Genomic DNA, 15,618 nt, shown 5'->3' on the forward strand with positions numbered 1-15,618 from the left:
AAGAACGCGTGTCATTTAAACAGAAATTTAGCATGCAACATCTTTATCATCATTCTCACTATTCTCCTTTATTTATGTTACTTTACAGTGAGTTGGTGGTTTAAAAGTTGTAGTTGTAGTAGCAGAAGTCTCGTCCTAAATTTCATCTTAAAGGAGAGACAGGAGAGAGAGGAAAAGTGAGAGAGAGATGGAGATGGCTAAACGATTGAAGGTGATGGTATATAAATAATTCCATGTTGGTTCGTTAGGGTGAAAAGGTAGCGGTTTATGGTGGTTGTTTATGGTGAGTTCATGAAGGTTGTAGCCGATAATGAATGGTGGTGTGTTCGATGGTACACCAAAACATCGAAGAAAGTAAAATAGTAAAGATGGTGGTTTAGAGATGGTTCACTATGGAAAAGAATATGGTTGCTAATGGTGATGATCGAATAACGGTTTATTATTTAAATGAAACTGAGGACGAACAAATATGCAAGTGATTGGTATGAGATGGTTGTAAACCAAGGATAGTAACAATAATTTGAGATGGTGATGATGAATGTAATTTTATATAACTCTCTCTACCTCTATGTGATTTGTGTATGTAACTATTTGTGTATATAGTGAGTGATATCGTATCAATAACTGGTCACATTTTGTTTTGTAGGATAGATGGTGGTCGACAAAAATATTCGAGGTCAGAAGGAGAAGTCAAGAAAAATAATAAAGAGATGAATTCGATGGGTAACAGAATTTGTTGTTACTCGATTGTCTTATTGAAGTGCAGATTCGATGGGTACAATTTTCAGACATGAAGGACAATAATATTCAATCAAGAAGAAGAGAAGAAAATATTAACCAGATAGTGAAAGCTAACAGATTTCGTACCATATCTGATTTTGATATCTACAATTTTTGTATCTTTTTGAATTATTATATCTATTGTTGATTTCTAGCAGATTATGATTTCTAACTAAAATTGTATTTAATTAGTTGTCTTATTAGAAAGATTCGATTCAGTTTGCTTTTACATGCAGAAGAAAAGAAGAAGAATAGAGTTGGACAGGGACGTGAAATAGAATTAAAGAAAATTACTTGATCTTGATATCAATCAAGATTAGACAGAAAAAAAATAATAAAAGTTGATGTAGATAGGAAATAGATTTGATTCGTATCAGATATATATATCTTTAATTAACAATTAGTATTACAAATATATTAATAATAATAATACTTTTAATATGAATATAATAATAATAATATCAGTAATAGAATAATAAAAATGATAATTGTTAATAATATTGTTATTAATGATAATAATATATATTTTGATAAATAATAATAATAACTATAAAAATGATAAATGATAATAATATTAATAAATAGTAATGATAACTGTAACGATAACAATAATACTAACTAATAATATTTAAATTACAACTAGGTTATAAATTTTAGTCATTTGTGTAATAGTATTTATAACTATATATATATATATATATATATATATATATATATATATATATATATATATATATATATATATATATATATATATATATATATATTCTTTTTCAATTAACTGTTCGTGAATCCTCGGAAGCGGTCGAAGGGTAATTGCATATATGAAAATAGTTCAAAATTTTTGAGACTCAGTTTAACAGACTTTGCTTAACGTGTCGAAATCATTTAAAGATTAAGTTTAAATTTGGTTGGAAATTTCCGGGTCATCAGAGTACCTACCCGTTAAAGAAATTTCGTCCCGAAATTTGAGTGGAGTTGTCATAGTTAACAATAAATAAGTTTTTATGACGAATATGATTTGATAGATAGAGTTTTATCACCATTGAGTAATATAGATAAAACAGTTTGATTATGTGAAGCGTACGAGTGAAGCTATCACAAAAGAGTGAAATGAGTAAATAATATTTCGTCATATCCTTTGACGTAGATATGGTTGATTTCCAGAGTTCAAGGGATTTAAAGATAATCTTTGAAATCTATATACAATTTGATTCTTCGGTAATTTAGAAAACTAAGATTTCTATGATTAAATGCGGTAATCTTCCTCGATTGCTTTGTCGGATACTTCCATTATAAATTGACCCTTTCTGTTTCATTACTTTCACCACTTCAATATTTTCTTTCTTAATTCACATTTCCAAAGTGTTTGAAAATGCCTAATCCAGTTCTGGTCCTTGTACTTATCCTGACTATCGTATCTGTCATTCTTCTTTTCCATTTACCACTGGAGGAATCTATTCACTTCTACTATTACCTTAGGTTTATAGTGTTTTTTTTAATTCTCCCGTGTATTTACGTTGCTATACGCGTTGATATACACGGTTTGTGATTTCGGTGTTGTTGTTGGGCTTTATATTTTCTCTTATCTTTAGAAGTTCCATATTTTTATTTTCTCTTCTCGACTTCAAGTCAAGCGAATAATGGTCCAGAATTTGTAGGTATGAAGTTTCGATTGATCATAATGTTCTAAGCAGGAAGGAACGTAATAGTACGATTTAATTTGTTATATTACCCGAATCACGGAAAAGACCGAATCATTAAGAGAAATATTTTCTTGATGTTTTTAAAGGTTAAGTAGAATGAAAGAGTTATGTAACATGGCACATGATGATGGTATGATCTGTGAATCATCATGTTCTAATAGAACTATCAGCATGACTTACTGTAATATAATCACGTTGGCCAAGTGTCATTATATTATACTAACTCATGCTCAAATTCTTAACACTTCTTCAGAATTTATTCATAATTTATACTTAGATTTTACAGAAGTTTCCAATATAATGAAATACATAAAGCACGAAGAGGTAGATAATTTCGGACGGAAATATTTATGAAAATATCTTCAGAAATATCGAAGATATTTATGATGATATTTTGGAATTTCTAAGTTCGAAAGTTGATGAAGGAAAATTTTCCGCAAGATTTTAACATGACTTCGGAGCAAGATATTCTCTAAAGATTTCATCGGATTCAGAATTACCTGGATTCTTTGAATACACGGTTTTGGTCCTTGTATTTTTCCTTGGTCTCCTTCATGGTTAGCTCAATTCGTTTCTCACTACCAAATTTTCTATCGAGCGTTCCCAACATTCCATTCTTTATTATTAAACTTTTTGTCGTTTAGACCATCTACAATTTTGCTGTTTCCTCTGCATTTAATGCTACCGTATCTGAATCATCGGTTATCAATCCGAGGTGGTTTCAAGAGAATTGTGTTTTTAGATGATTAAACGCTGATGGTAATATGATGGAATATAAAAGGTTCTTCAGTAACAATAAAAGAGCACGCATATATATCAAGGTTATAATAAGGTTGTTTCGAACGCAAAATTCGAAGTTGACTTGGTGAAGTGATATCGGCTAAAAAGTCACGTTTTTACCCCCGATATTGAGTCCTAAAAGCATAAAGTTCAAAGCTTTGTCTGTAAAATAATCGCTTTTTCGGGTAAACTTGTAGGTAAAGTAATTACAAAGACGATGCAAAAAGAATCAAGAGAAACGGAGCTAAAACGAAGATTCTAGAGCGAAAACGAAGAAAGACAAGAAATCGAGTTACGATCCACGGAATCAAGGCTGACCAGCACACCATACGGCCTGCCATACGGCTGGCCATACGGCCTGCCACTATGGATACGGCTTGCCAAATACATGCCAACAAATGGCCCACCTTCCGGCCTGCCACCCATACGGCCTGCCAAATACGCCTTGCCATACGCCCTGCCAGGCGTATGCTGGAAATTTCCAAGTCTATTTAATGGGTCTTTGTCATTCATTCCAAAACACACCTCTCTTCACTCTCTCACTACAATACACTTTCTCCCACTAGAGCTTTCAAGGCCTTCTCACCTCCGAGCGGGAAATTAAGTACCCGGAGGCGAATGCCGAAGATTGTAACAGGAGCGGGCTAGAGTTTGTCAGCACTTGTAATGGTCCAGATCTCGTCTGTAAACGGTGAACGCTTTCCTTAATTTAAAAAAGTTATTATCTTGAGTTGCTTTCATCTTGCATGATTATCTATCTGTTACAATTATTTATCATGTGTTGAATATTTTATCTGAAACTTGTCATATTGTTATGCTGAAACCTTGACGGTTTAGAAGCTTAATTTACGGATCACCCTTTCCGCTTATTCACGTGGCTATAACCTAGTATTTGAAATGTTCCGTTCATATCGATTATAAACATTCCATATTAATTGATTTCGTTGCGAGGTTTTGACCTCTATATGAGACGTTTTTCAAAGACTGCATTCGTTTTTAAAACAAACCATAACCTTTATTTTATCGACAAGGTTAAAAAGACACCACCTAAATTATCTAGAAATGATAATCTAAAAATATCACACTTACACACTACCAATACATATTGGTTTACAATATTAATATGTTACAACAAAATAAATCTCGAATGCAGTTTTAAACAATATTATACAAGCATGCTGACACCAAATCTTGTCCACATATTAGCATGCAACAGCGGAAGCTCTTAATAATCACCTGAGAATAAACATGCTTTAAACGTCAACAAAAATGTTGGTGAGTTATAGGTTTAACCTATATATTTATCAAATTGTAATAATAGACCACAAGATTTCATATTTTAATATACATCCCATACATAGAGATAAAAATCATTCATATGATGAACACCTGGTAACCGACATTAACAAGATGCATATAAGAATATCCCCTATCATTTCGAGAAATCCATCGGACATGATAAAACAACATCGAAGTACTAAAGCATCCGCAACCATGGATGGGGTTTGTTAGGCCCAATAGATCTATCTTTAGGATTCGCGTCAATTAGTAGATCGGTTTACAAATTCTTAGGTTACCAAGCAAAAAGGGGCATATTCGGCTTCGATCATTCACCCATATAATGTAGTTTCATTTACTTGTGTCTATTTCGTAAAATATTTATAAAACTGCATGTATTCTCATCCCAAAATATTAGATTTTAAAAGTGGGACTATAACTCACTTTCACATATTTTTACTTCGTCGGGAAGTAAGAATTGGCCACTGGTCGATTCACGAACCTATAATAAATATGTACATATATATCAAAGTATGTTCAAAATATATTTACAATATTTTTAATACGTTTATGTTTTATGTTTATTAAGTCAGATGTCCTCGTTAGTAACCTACAACTAGTTGTAGACAATTAGATGTACAAAAATAAATCAATATATATTATCTTGAATCAATCCACGACCCAGTATATACACGTCTCAGGCTAGAACACAACTCAAAGTATATATATTTTTGGAATCAACCTCAACCCTGTATAGCTAACTCAAACATTACTGCATATAGAGTGTCTATGGTTGTTCCAAATAATATATATACATGAGTCGATATGATATGTCAAAACATTTGTATACGTGTCTATGGTATCCCAAGATTACATAATATATTAGAATACATGTATAATACAATATAAGTTAGCTAGGATATGATTTGTATAGAATTGTTACAATATTTCCCGTAGCTAAAACAATCAAAAAATATTCAATCTTGTTTTACCCATAACTTCTTCGTTTTAAATCCATTTTGAGTGAATAAAATTGCTATGATTTCATATAGAACTCTATTTTATGAATCTAAATAGAAAAAGTATAGGTTTATAGTCGGAAATATAAGTTACAAGTCGTTTTTGTAAGAGGTAGTCATTTCAGTCGAAAGAACGACGTCTTGATGACCATTTTGAAAAACATACTTCCACTTTGAGTTTAATCATTATTTTTGGATATAGTTTCATGTTCATAAGAAAAATCATTTTCCCAGAAGAACAACTTTTAAATCAAAGTTTATCAAAGTTTTTAATTATCAAACCCAAAACAGCCCGCGGTGTTACTACGACGGCGTATATCCGGTTTTACGGTGTTTTTTCGTGTTTTCAGGTTTTAAATCAGTAAGTTAGAATATCATATAGATATAGAATATGTGTTTAGTTGATTTTAAAAGTCAAGTTAGAAGGATTAACTTTTGTTTGCGAACAAGTTTAGAATTAACTAAACTATGTTCTAGTGATTTCAAGTTTAAACCTTCGAATAAGGTAGTTTTATATATATGAATCGAATGATGTTATGAACATCATTACTACCTCAGGTTTTGTGGATAAACCTACTGGAAATGAGAAAAATAGATCTAGCTTCAAAGGATCCTTGGATGGCTTGAAAGTTCTTGAAGCAGAATCATGACACGAAAACAAGTTCAAGTAAGATTTCTACTCGAAATAAGATTGTTATAGTTATAGAAATTGAATCAAAGTTTGAATATGAGTATTACCTTGTATTAGAAAGATATATTACTGTAAATAAGAAAGATTTCTTGAGGTTGGATGATCACTTTACAAGATTGGAAGTAAGCTAGCAAACTTGGAAGTATTCTTGATTTTATGAAACTAGAACTTATAGAATTTATGAAGAACACTTAGAACTTGAAGATAGAACTTGAGAGAGATCAATTAGATGAAGAAAATTGAAGAATGAAAGTGTTTGTAGGTGTTTTTGGTCATTGGTATATGGATTAGATATAAAGGATATGTAATTTTGTTTACATGTAAATAAGTCATGAATGATTACTAATGTTTTTGTAATTTTATGAGATATTTCATGCTAGTTGCCAAATGATGGTTCCCACATGTGTTATGTGACTCACATGGGCTGCTAAGAGCTGATCATTGGAGTGTATATACCAATAGTACATACATCTAAAAGCTGTGTATTGTACGAGTACAAATACGGGTACATACGAGTAGAATTGTTGGTGAAACTGAACGAGGATGTAATTGTAAGCATTTTTGTTAAGTAGAAGTATTTTGATAAGTGTCTTGAAGTCTTTCAAAAGTGTATGAATACATATTAAAACACTACATGTAAATACATTTTAACTGAGTCGTTAAATCATCGTTAGTCGTTACATGTAAATGTTTTTTTGAAACCTTTAGGTTAACGATCTTGTTAAATGTTGTTAACCCATTGTTTATTATATCTAAAGAGATGTTAAATTATTATATTATCATGATATTATGATATATTAATATATCTTAGTATGATATATATACAGTTAAATGTTGTTACAACGATAATCGTTACATATATGTCTCGTTTCGAAATCATTAAGTTAGTAGTCTTGTTTTTACATATGTAGTTCATTGTTAATACACTTAATGAAATTTTTACTTATCATCTATCATGATTAAACATAGTGTATCAATATCTTAATATGATTCATATGTATTTGGTAAGACGTTGTTATAACGATAATCGTTATATATATCGTTTCGAGTTTCTTAATTCAATAAACTCAATTTTATGTATATAACTCATTGTTAAAATACCTAATGAGATACTTACTTATCATAATATCATGTTAACTATATATATAATCATATATATGTCATCATATAGTTTTTACAAGTTTTAACGTTCGTGAATCACCGGTCAACTTGGGTGGTCAATTGTCTACATGAAACTTATTTCAAATAATCAAGTCTTAACAAGTTTGATTGATTAACATGTTGGAAACATTTAATCATGTAAATAAAAATTTCATTTAATATATAAAAACATGGAAAAGTTCGGATCACTACAGTAACTACCCGTTAAATAAATTTCGTCCCGAAATTTTAAGAAGTTGGAGGTGTTGACGTATCTTCTGGAAATAAGTGCGGGTATTTCTTCTTCATCTAATATTCTCGTTCCCAGGTGAACTCGGGTCCTCTATGAGCATTCCATCGAACCTTAACAATTGGTATTTTGTTTTGCTTAAGTCTTTTAACCTCACGATCCATTATTTCGACGGGTTCTTCGATGAATTGAAGTTTTTCGTTGATTTGGATTTCGTCTAACAGAATAGTGAGATCTTCTTTAGCAAAACATTTCTTCAAATTCAAGACATGGAAAGTGTTATGTACAGTCGCAAGTTGTTGAGGTAACTCAAGTCGGTAAGCTACTGGTCCGACACGATTAATAATCTTGAATGGTCCAATATACATTGGATTTAATTTCTCTCGTTTACCAAATCGAATAACGCCTTTCCAAGGTGCAACCTTAAGCATGACCATCTCTCTAATTTCAAATTCTATATCTTTTCTTTTAATGTCAGCGTAGCTCTTTTGTCGACTTTGGGCGGTTTTCAACCGTTGTTGAATTTGGATGATCTTCTCGGTAGTTTCTTGTATTATCTCCGGACCCGTAATCTGTCTATCCCCCACTTCACTCCAATAAATCGGAGACCTGCACTTTCTACCATAAAGTGCTTCAAACGGCGCCATCTCAATGCTTGAATGGTAGCTGTTGTTGTAGGAAAATTCTGCTAACGGTATATGTCGATCCCAACTGTTTCCGAAATCAATAACACATGCTCGTAGCATGTCTTCAAGCATTTGTATCATCCTTTCGCTCTGCCCATCAGTTTGTGGATGATAGGCAGTACTCATGTCTAGACAAGTTCCTAATGCTTGCTGTAATGTCTGCCAAAATCTTGAAATAAATCTGCCATCCCTATCAGAGATAGTAGAGATTGGTACTCCATGTATGGAGACGACTTCCTTTAAATACAGTCGTGCTAACTTCTCCATCTTGTCATCTTCTCTTATTGGCAGGAAGTGTGCTGATTTGGTTAGACGATCAACTATTACCTAAATAGTATCAAAACCACTTGCAGTCCTTGGCAATTTAGTGATGAAATCCATGGTAGTGTTTTCCCATTTCCATTCCGGGATTTTGGGTTGTTGAAGTAGACCTGATGGTTTCTGATGCTCAGCTTTGACCTTAGAACACGTCAAACATTCCCCTACGTATTTAGCAACATCGGCTTTCATACCTGGCCACCAAAAATGTTTCTTGAGATCTTTATACATCTTCCCCGTTCCAGGATGTATTGAGTATCTGGTTTTATGAGCTTCTCTAAGTACCATTTCTCTCATATCTCCAAATTTTGGTACCCAAATTCTTTCAGCCCTATACCGGGTTCCGTCTTCTCGAATATTAAGATGCTTCTCCGATCCTTTGGGTATTTCATCCTTTAAATTTCCGTCTTTTAAAACTCCTTGTTGCGCCTCCTTTATTTAAGTAGTAAGGTTAGTGTGAATCAGTATATTCATAGCTTTTACTCGAATGGGTTCTCTGTCCTTTCTGCTCAAGGCGTCGGCTACCACATTTGCCTTCCCCGGGTGGTAATGAATCTCAAAGTCGTAATCATTCAACAATTCAATCCACCTACGCTGCCTCATATTCAGTTGTTTCTGATTAAATATGTGTTGAAGACTTTTGTGGTCGGTATATATAATACTTTTGACCCCATATAAGTAGTGCCTCCAAGTCTTTAATGCAAAAACAACTGCGCCTAATTCCAAATCATGCGTCGTATAATTCTGCTCCTGAATCTTCAATTGTCTAGACGCATAAGCAATTACCTTCATTCGTTGCATTAATACACAACCGAGACCTTGCTTTGAGGCATCACAATATATCACAAAATCATCATTCCCTTCAGGTAATGACAATATAGGTACCGTAGTTAACTTTTTCTTCAATAATTGAAACGCTTTCTCTTGTTCATCCTTCCATTCAAATTTCTTCCCTTTATGCTTTAATGCAGTCAAGGGTATTGCTATTTTGGGAAAATCTTGGAAGAATCTCCTGTAATAACCAGCCAGTCCTAAAAATTAGCGTATATGCTTCGGAGTTTTCAGGGTTTCCCACTTTTCAGCGGTTTCAATCTTTGCCGGATCCACTTGAATACCTTCTTTGTTCACTATGTGACCGAGGAATTGAACTTCTTCCAACTAAAATGCACACTTTGATAACTTAGCGTACAGTTTTTCTTTCCTCAACAACTCTAGCACTTTTCTCAAATGTTCTTCGTGCTCTTGATCATTCTTTGAGTAAATAAGTATGTCATCGATGAAAACAATGACAAACTTGTTAAGGTATGGTCCACACACTCGGTTCAAGAGGTCCATGAACACAGCTGGTGCGTTAGTCAACCCAAACGGCATAACCATAAACTCGTAATGACCGTAACGCGTCCTGAAAGCAGTCTTCGGAAAATCATCCTCCTTCACCCGCATTTGATGATACCCATAACGTAAATCGATCTTTGAATAAACCGACGAGCCTTGTAGTTGATCAAATAAGTCATCGATTCTCGGTAGTGAGTAACGATTCTTGATGGTAAGTTTGTTCAACTCTCGGTAGTCGATACACAACCTGAATGTACCATCCTTCTTTTTGACAAACAAAACAGGAGCTCCCCATGGTGATGTATTTGGTCGTATAAAACCACGCTCTAAAAGTTCTTGTAATTGGCTTTGGAGTTCCTTCATTTCGCTTGGTGCAAGTCTGTATTGAGCACGAGCTATTGGTGCAGCTCGTGATACGAGATCTATTTGAAATTCAACAGATCGGTGTGGAAGCAGTCCCGGTAATTCTTTCGGAAATACATCGGGAAATTCTTTTGCGATGGGAACATCATTGATGTTCTTTTCTTCGGTTTGTACTTTCTCGACATGTGCTAGAACAGCATAGCAACCTTTTCTTATTAGTTTTTGCGCCTTTAAATTACTAATAAGATTTAGCTTTGCATTGCTCTTTTCTCCGTACACCATTAAGGGATTTCCTTTTTCTCGTACAATGCGAATTACATTTTTATAACATACGATTTCTGCTCTCTCCTTTTTCAACCAATCCATACCGATTATCACATCAAAACTCCATAACTCTACTGGTATCAAATCAATCTTAAATGTTTCGCTAACCAAATTAATTTCTCAATTCCGACATATATTATCTGCTGTAATTAATTGACCGTTTGCTAATTCAAGTAAAAATTTGTTATCCAAAGGCGTCAGTGGACAACTTATTTTAGCACAAAAATCTCTACTCATATAGCTTCTATCTGTACCCGAATCAAATAAAACATAAGCAGATTTATCATCAATAAGAAATGTACCCGTAACAAGCTCCGGGTCTTCCTGTGCTTCTGCCGCATTAATATTGAAAACTCTTCCACGGCCCTGCCCATTAGTATTCCCCTGATTCGGGCAATTTCTAATAATGTGGCCCGGTTCTCCACATTTATAACAAACAGCGTTGGTATTACTTGCTCCGACACTATTCGTTTCGGCATTACTTGTTTCGACATTATTTGTTCCTTTAGTTCTGTTAAACTTTTATCCGTAGACCTCACAGTTTGTCGCACTATGACCATTTCTTTTACACCTGTTGTAAAATGTCGTGCAAAACCCCTGATGATTTTCTTCACACCTATGACATGGCTGTTTTTGGTTTTTGTTGCCGTTGTTGTTATAGAGGTTGTTGTTGGGATTGTTATTGTTGTTAAAACGGTTGTTGTAGTTGTTGTTGTTGTTGTTGGGATGTTTGTTGTAGTTATTGTTAGGAATGTGGTTATTGTTGCGATTGTTGTTGCGGTTGTTGGGATAGTTGTTGCGATTGTGGTTGTAATTGTTGTTGTTGTTGTACTGGTGACTCTTGTCACCGTTTTCCTCCCACTTCCTTTTGAGTTGTTTCGTGTTGGCTTCTTCGGCCGCCTGCTCTTTAATTCTTCCCTCAATCTGATTTATGAGTTTATGAGCCATTCGACTTGCCTTCTGTATAGAAGCGGGCTCGTGTAAACTCACATCTTCTTGAATCCTTACTGGTAACCCTTTTACAAAAGCGTCGATCTTCTCTTCTTCATCTTCGAATGCTCCCAGACACAATAGGCACAACTCTGTGAATCGTCGTTCATATGTGGTAACGTCGAACCCTTGTGTTCGTAACTCTCTAAGTTCTGCCTTGAGTTTATTGACTTCGTTTCTAGGACGGTACTGCTCGTTCATCAATTGCTTGAATGCCGACCACGGTAGTGCGTAAGCAGCATTTTGTCCTACCTGTTCAAGATAGGTGTTCCACCACGTTAACGCACTACCTGTGAAGGTATGCGTAGTATACTTAACTTTATCCTCTTCAGTACACTTACTTATGGCAAATACCGATTTGACTTTCTCGGTTCACCGGTTCAATCCAATTGGTCCTTCGGTTCCATCAAATTCCAAAGGTTTGCAGGCAGTGAATTCTTTGTAGGAGCATCCTACACGATTTATTGTGCCGTTAGCTGCATTGCTAGATTCAGAGTTATTGTTGGTATGTAGCGCAGCCTGTACTGCGGCTATGTTTGCAGCAAGAAAGGTACGAAATTCCTCTTCGCTCATATTCATGGTGTGTCGAGTAGTCGGTGCCATTTCCTTCAAAATAGCCAACTGAATCGAGTTAATCATACAGAATATTAAGAGTAGTCAATAGTATTTCGTAGCATAATATGAACTCATTTATAAAAGCTTTTTCTTCATATTAGCGTTTTATAAGTTTAAATTCGGGTACTACCTACCCGTTAAGTTCATACTTAGTAGCTAATATACAATTCAACTACTACAATTCCATATGAAAAACTGATTATAATAATATATCACATACAAATATTCTTCAAACTTACAACATCGCTATATTACATATAACATGAAATATAGTACACTTTCATACATGACAGTTTTGAAGATAAATCTAGTTAATACGCAAGTTGTTCAGCAAAGGAAATAAAGACACGTAATTCATAAGTCCAGAAACAAGTCATTCATTCTAGTTTTACTAAGACGACTTCCCATCCTTGGTCTTGTGGAAAATAACCGTTATGACCATTGGCTAGGCAGCATGTTGTAATGTCGTCAAAAGGACGAGGGTTTCGTAATGTCCAACAGCCCCGTAATAATCTAAAAACCTTGTTTCTCACCCCAACTACTGAATCTGTCACTTGTGGGAAGGTTTTATTTAAAAGTTGCAATCCGATGTTCTTTTTCTCACTTTGGTAAGAAGCGAACATCACTAACCCATAAGCATAACATGCTTCTTTATGTTGCATGTTAGAAGCTCTTTCTAATTCACGAAATCCTATGTTGGGATATGTTGAGTCAAAATAGGTTCTTAACCCGTAGCGTAAAATTGCATTTGGGTTCCCCGCATTTAATGCTTTAAAGAAAACACGGCATAACTTACGGTCTCCAAAATGTGATATACCCCACCTATCAAAGGAGAGCCTTTTATAAAATAAGGCATTTCTGGAAAGTCTTTCAAATGTTTGACAAGTTAATTTTGCCATAATTAATTGTGCTGATGAATTCTGACCGACTCTAGACAGGATTTCCTCAATCATATCCTCTGGTAGATCTTCTAAAATATTCGGTTGTCTACCCTTAACTTCCATTTTGTTTTTATACTGCAAAATAGACAAGGATTAGATTCGTAAAAGACAATTAACAAACAATACTAGCAATTTTTACATAGAACATAAAAGTACAAGCACACTACAATACATATAATACACAACATGATTACAACCCTCTAATCTGAATCACTGGTTTCTTCTTCTTCAGACTTGGTTCGTTTTCCTAATTTTCTAGGAATATATGGTGTTCCTCTAATACGAGCCATCATTTTCCATAATGGTTTAGAAAAACCTGGTGGTTTAGAGGTTCCCGGGTCATTGTTACATTTTAGGAAATACGAATGTTGCCGATACATATAAAGTTCATCGGGGTTGGAATCGGGTTTCTCTATTTTTATACCTTTTCCCTTATTATTTTCTTTCTCTTTATTAAATTGGGTCGAGGTAATTTCTATAACATCATCGGAATCCTCATCGGGATCCGATTCATCGGAAAATTGGTAATCTTCCCAATATTTTGCTTCCTCGGCGAAAACACCATTGACCATTATTAACTTTGGTCTGTTGGTTGAGAATTTTCTTTTATTTAATCGATTTACTGTAGGTATCAATATTTCTTCCTCTGGAACCTCTTCTTCCGGTTCCTCCTCTTCCAGTTCCTCTTCTTTCGATTCCTCCTCTTCCGGTTCCTCCTCTTCTGGTTCCTCCTCTTCCGGTTCTTCTTCGGGAATTTGTGAATCTTCCCAAAATATATTCGACTCTTCATTATTATTAGGTGAATCGATGAGATTTGTACTAGTGGTAGACATCTATCACACAATATCAAACACATTAAGAGGTTATATATCACATAATATTTACATGTTAATAATATATAGTTTCCAACAAAAGTGTTAAGCAATCGTTTTTAAAGAAAACAAGATCGAAGTCCAGGCTCACTAATTTATCCTAACAAACTCGATGAGATACACTAATGCAAATTTCTGGTTCTATAAGACCAACGCTCGGATACCAACTGAAATATCCCGTTCATATCGATTATAAACATTCCATATTAATTGATTTCGTTGCGAGGTTTTGACCTCTATATGAGACGTTTTTCAAAGACTGCATTCGTTTTTAAAACAAACCATAACCTTTATTTTATCGACAAGGTTAAAAAGACACCACCTAAATTATCCAGAAATGATAATCTAAAAATATCACACTTACACACTACCAATACATATTGGTTTACAATATTAATATGTTACAACAAAATAAATCTCGAATGCAGTTTTAAACAATATTATACAAGCATGCTGACACCAAATCTTGTCCACATATTAGCATGCAATAGCGGAAGCTCTTAATAATCACCTGAGAATAAACATGCTTTAAACGTCAACAAAAATGTTGGTGAGTTATAGGTTTAACCTATATATTTATAAAATTGTAATAATAGACCACAAGATTTCATATTTCAATATACATCCCATACATAGAGATAAAAATCATTCATATGGTGAACACCTGGTAACCAACATTAACAAGATGCATATAAGAATATCCCCTATCATTCCGGGAAATCCATCGGACATGATAAAACAACATCGAAGTACTAAAGCATCCGCAACCATGGATGGGGTTTGTTAGGCCCAATAGATCTATCTTTAGAATTCGCGTCAATTAGTAGATCGGTTTACTAATTCTTAGGTTACCAAGCAAAAAGGGGCATATTCGGCTTCGATCATTCACCCATATAATGTAGTTTCATTTACTTGTGTCTATTTCGTAAAACATTTATAAAACTGCATGTATTCTCATCCCAAAATATTAGATTTTAAAAGTGGGACTATAACTCACTTTCACTGATTTTTACTTCGTTGGGAAGTAATACTTGGCCACTGGTCGATTCATGAACCAATAATAAATATGTACATATATATCAAAGTATGTTCAAAATATATTTACAACATTTTTAATACGTTTATATTTTAAGTTTATTAAGTCAGCTGTCCTCGTTAGTAACCTACAACTAGTTGTCCACAATTAGATGTACAGAAATAAATCGATATATATATTATCTTGAATCAATCCATGACCTAGTGTATACACATCTCAGGCTAGATCACAACTCAAAGTATATATATTTTTGGAATCAACCTCAACTCTGTATAGCTAACTCAAACATTACTGCATATAGAGTGTCTATGGTTGTTCCAAATAATATATATACATGGGTCGATATGATATGTCAAAACATTTGTATACGTGTCTATGGTATCCCAAGATTACATAATATATTAGAATACATGTATAATACAATATAAGTTAGCTAGGATATGATTTGTATAGAATTGTTACAATATTTCCCGTAGCTAAAACAATCAAAAAAT

Source organism: Rutidosis leptorrhynchoides, chromosome 4 (genome assembly GCF_046630445.1).
Source record: "Rutidosis leptorrhynchoides isolate AG116_Rl617_1_P2 chromosome 4, CSIRO_AGI_Rlap_v1, whole genome shotgun sequence".
Lineage (NCBI taxonomy): Eukaryota > Viridiplantae > Streptophyta > Magnoliopsida > Asterales > Asteraceae > Rutidosis > Rutidosis leptorrhynchoides.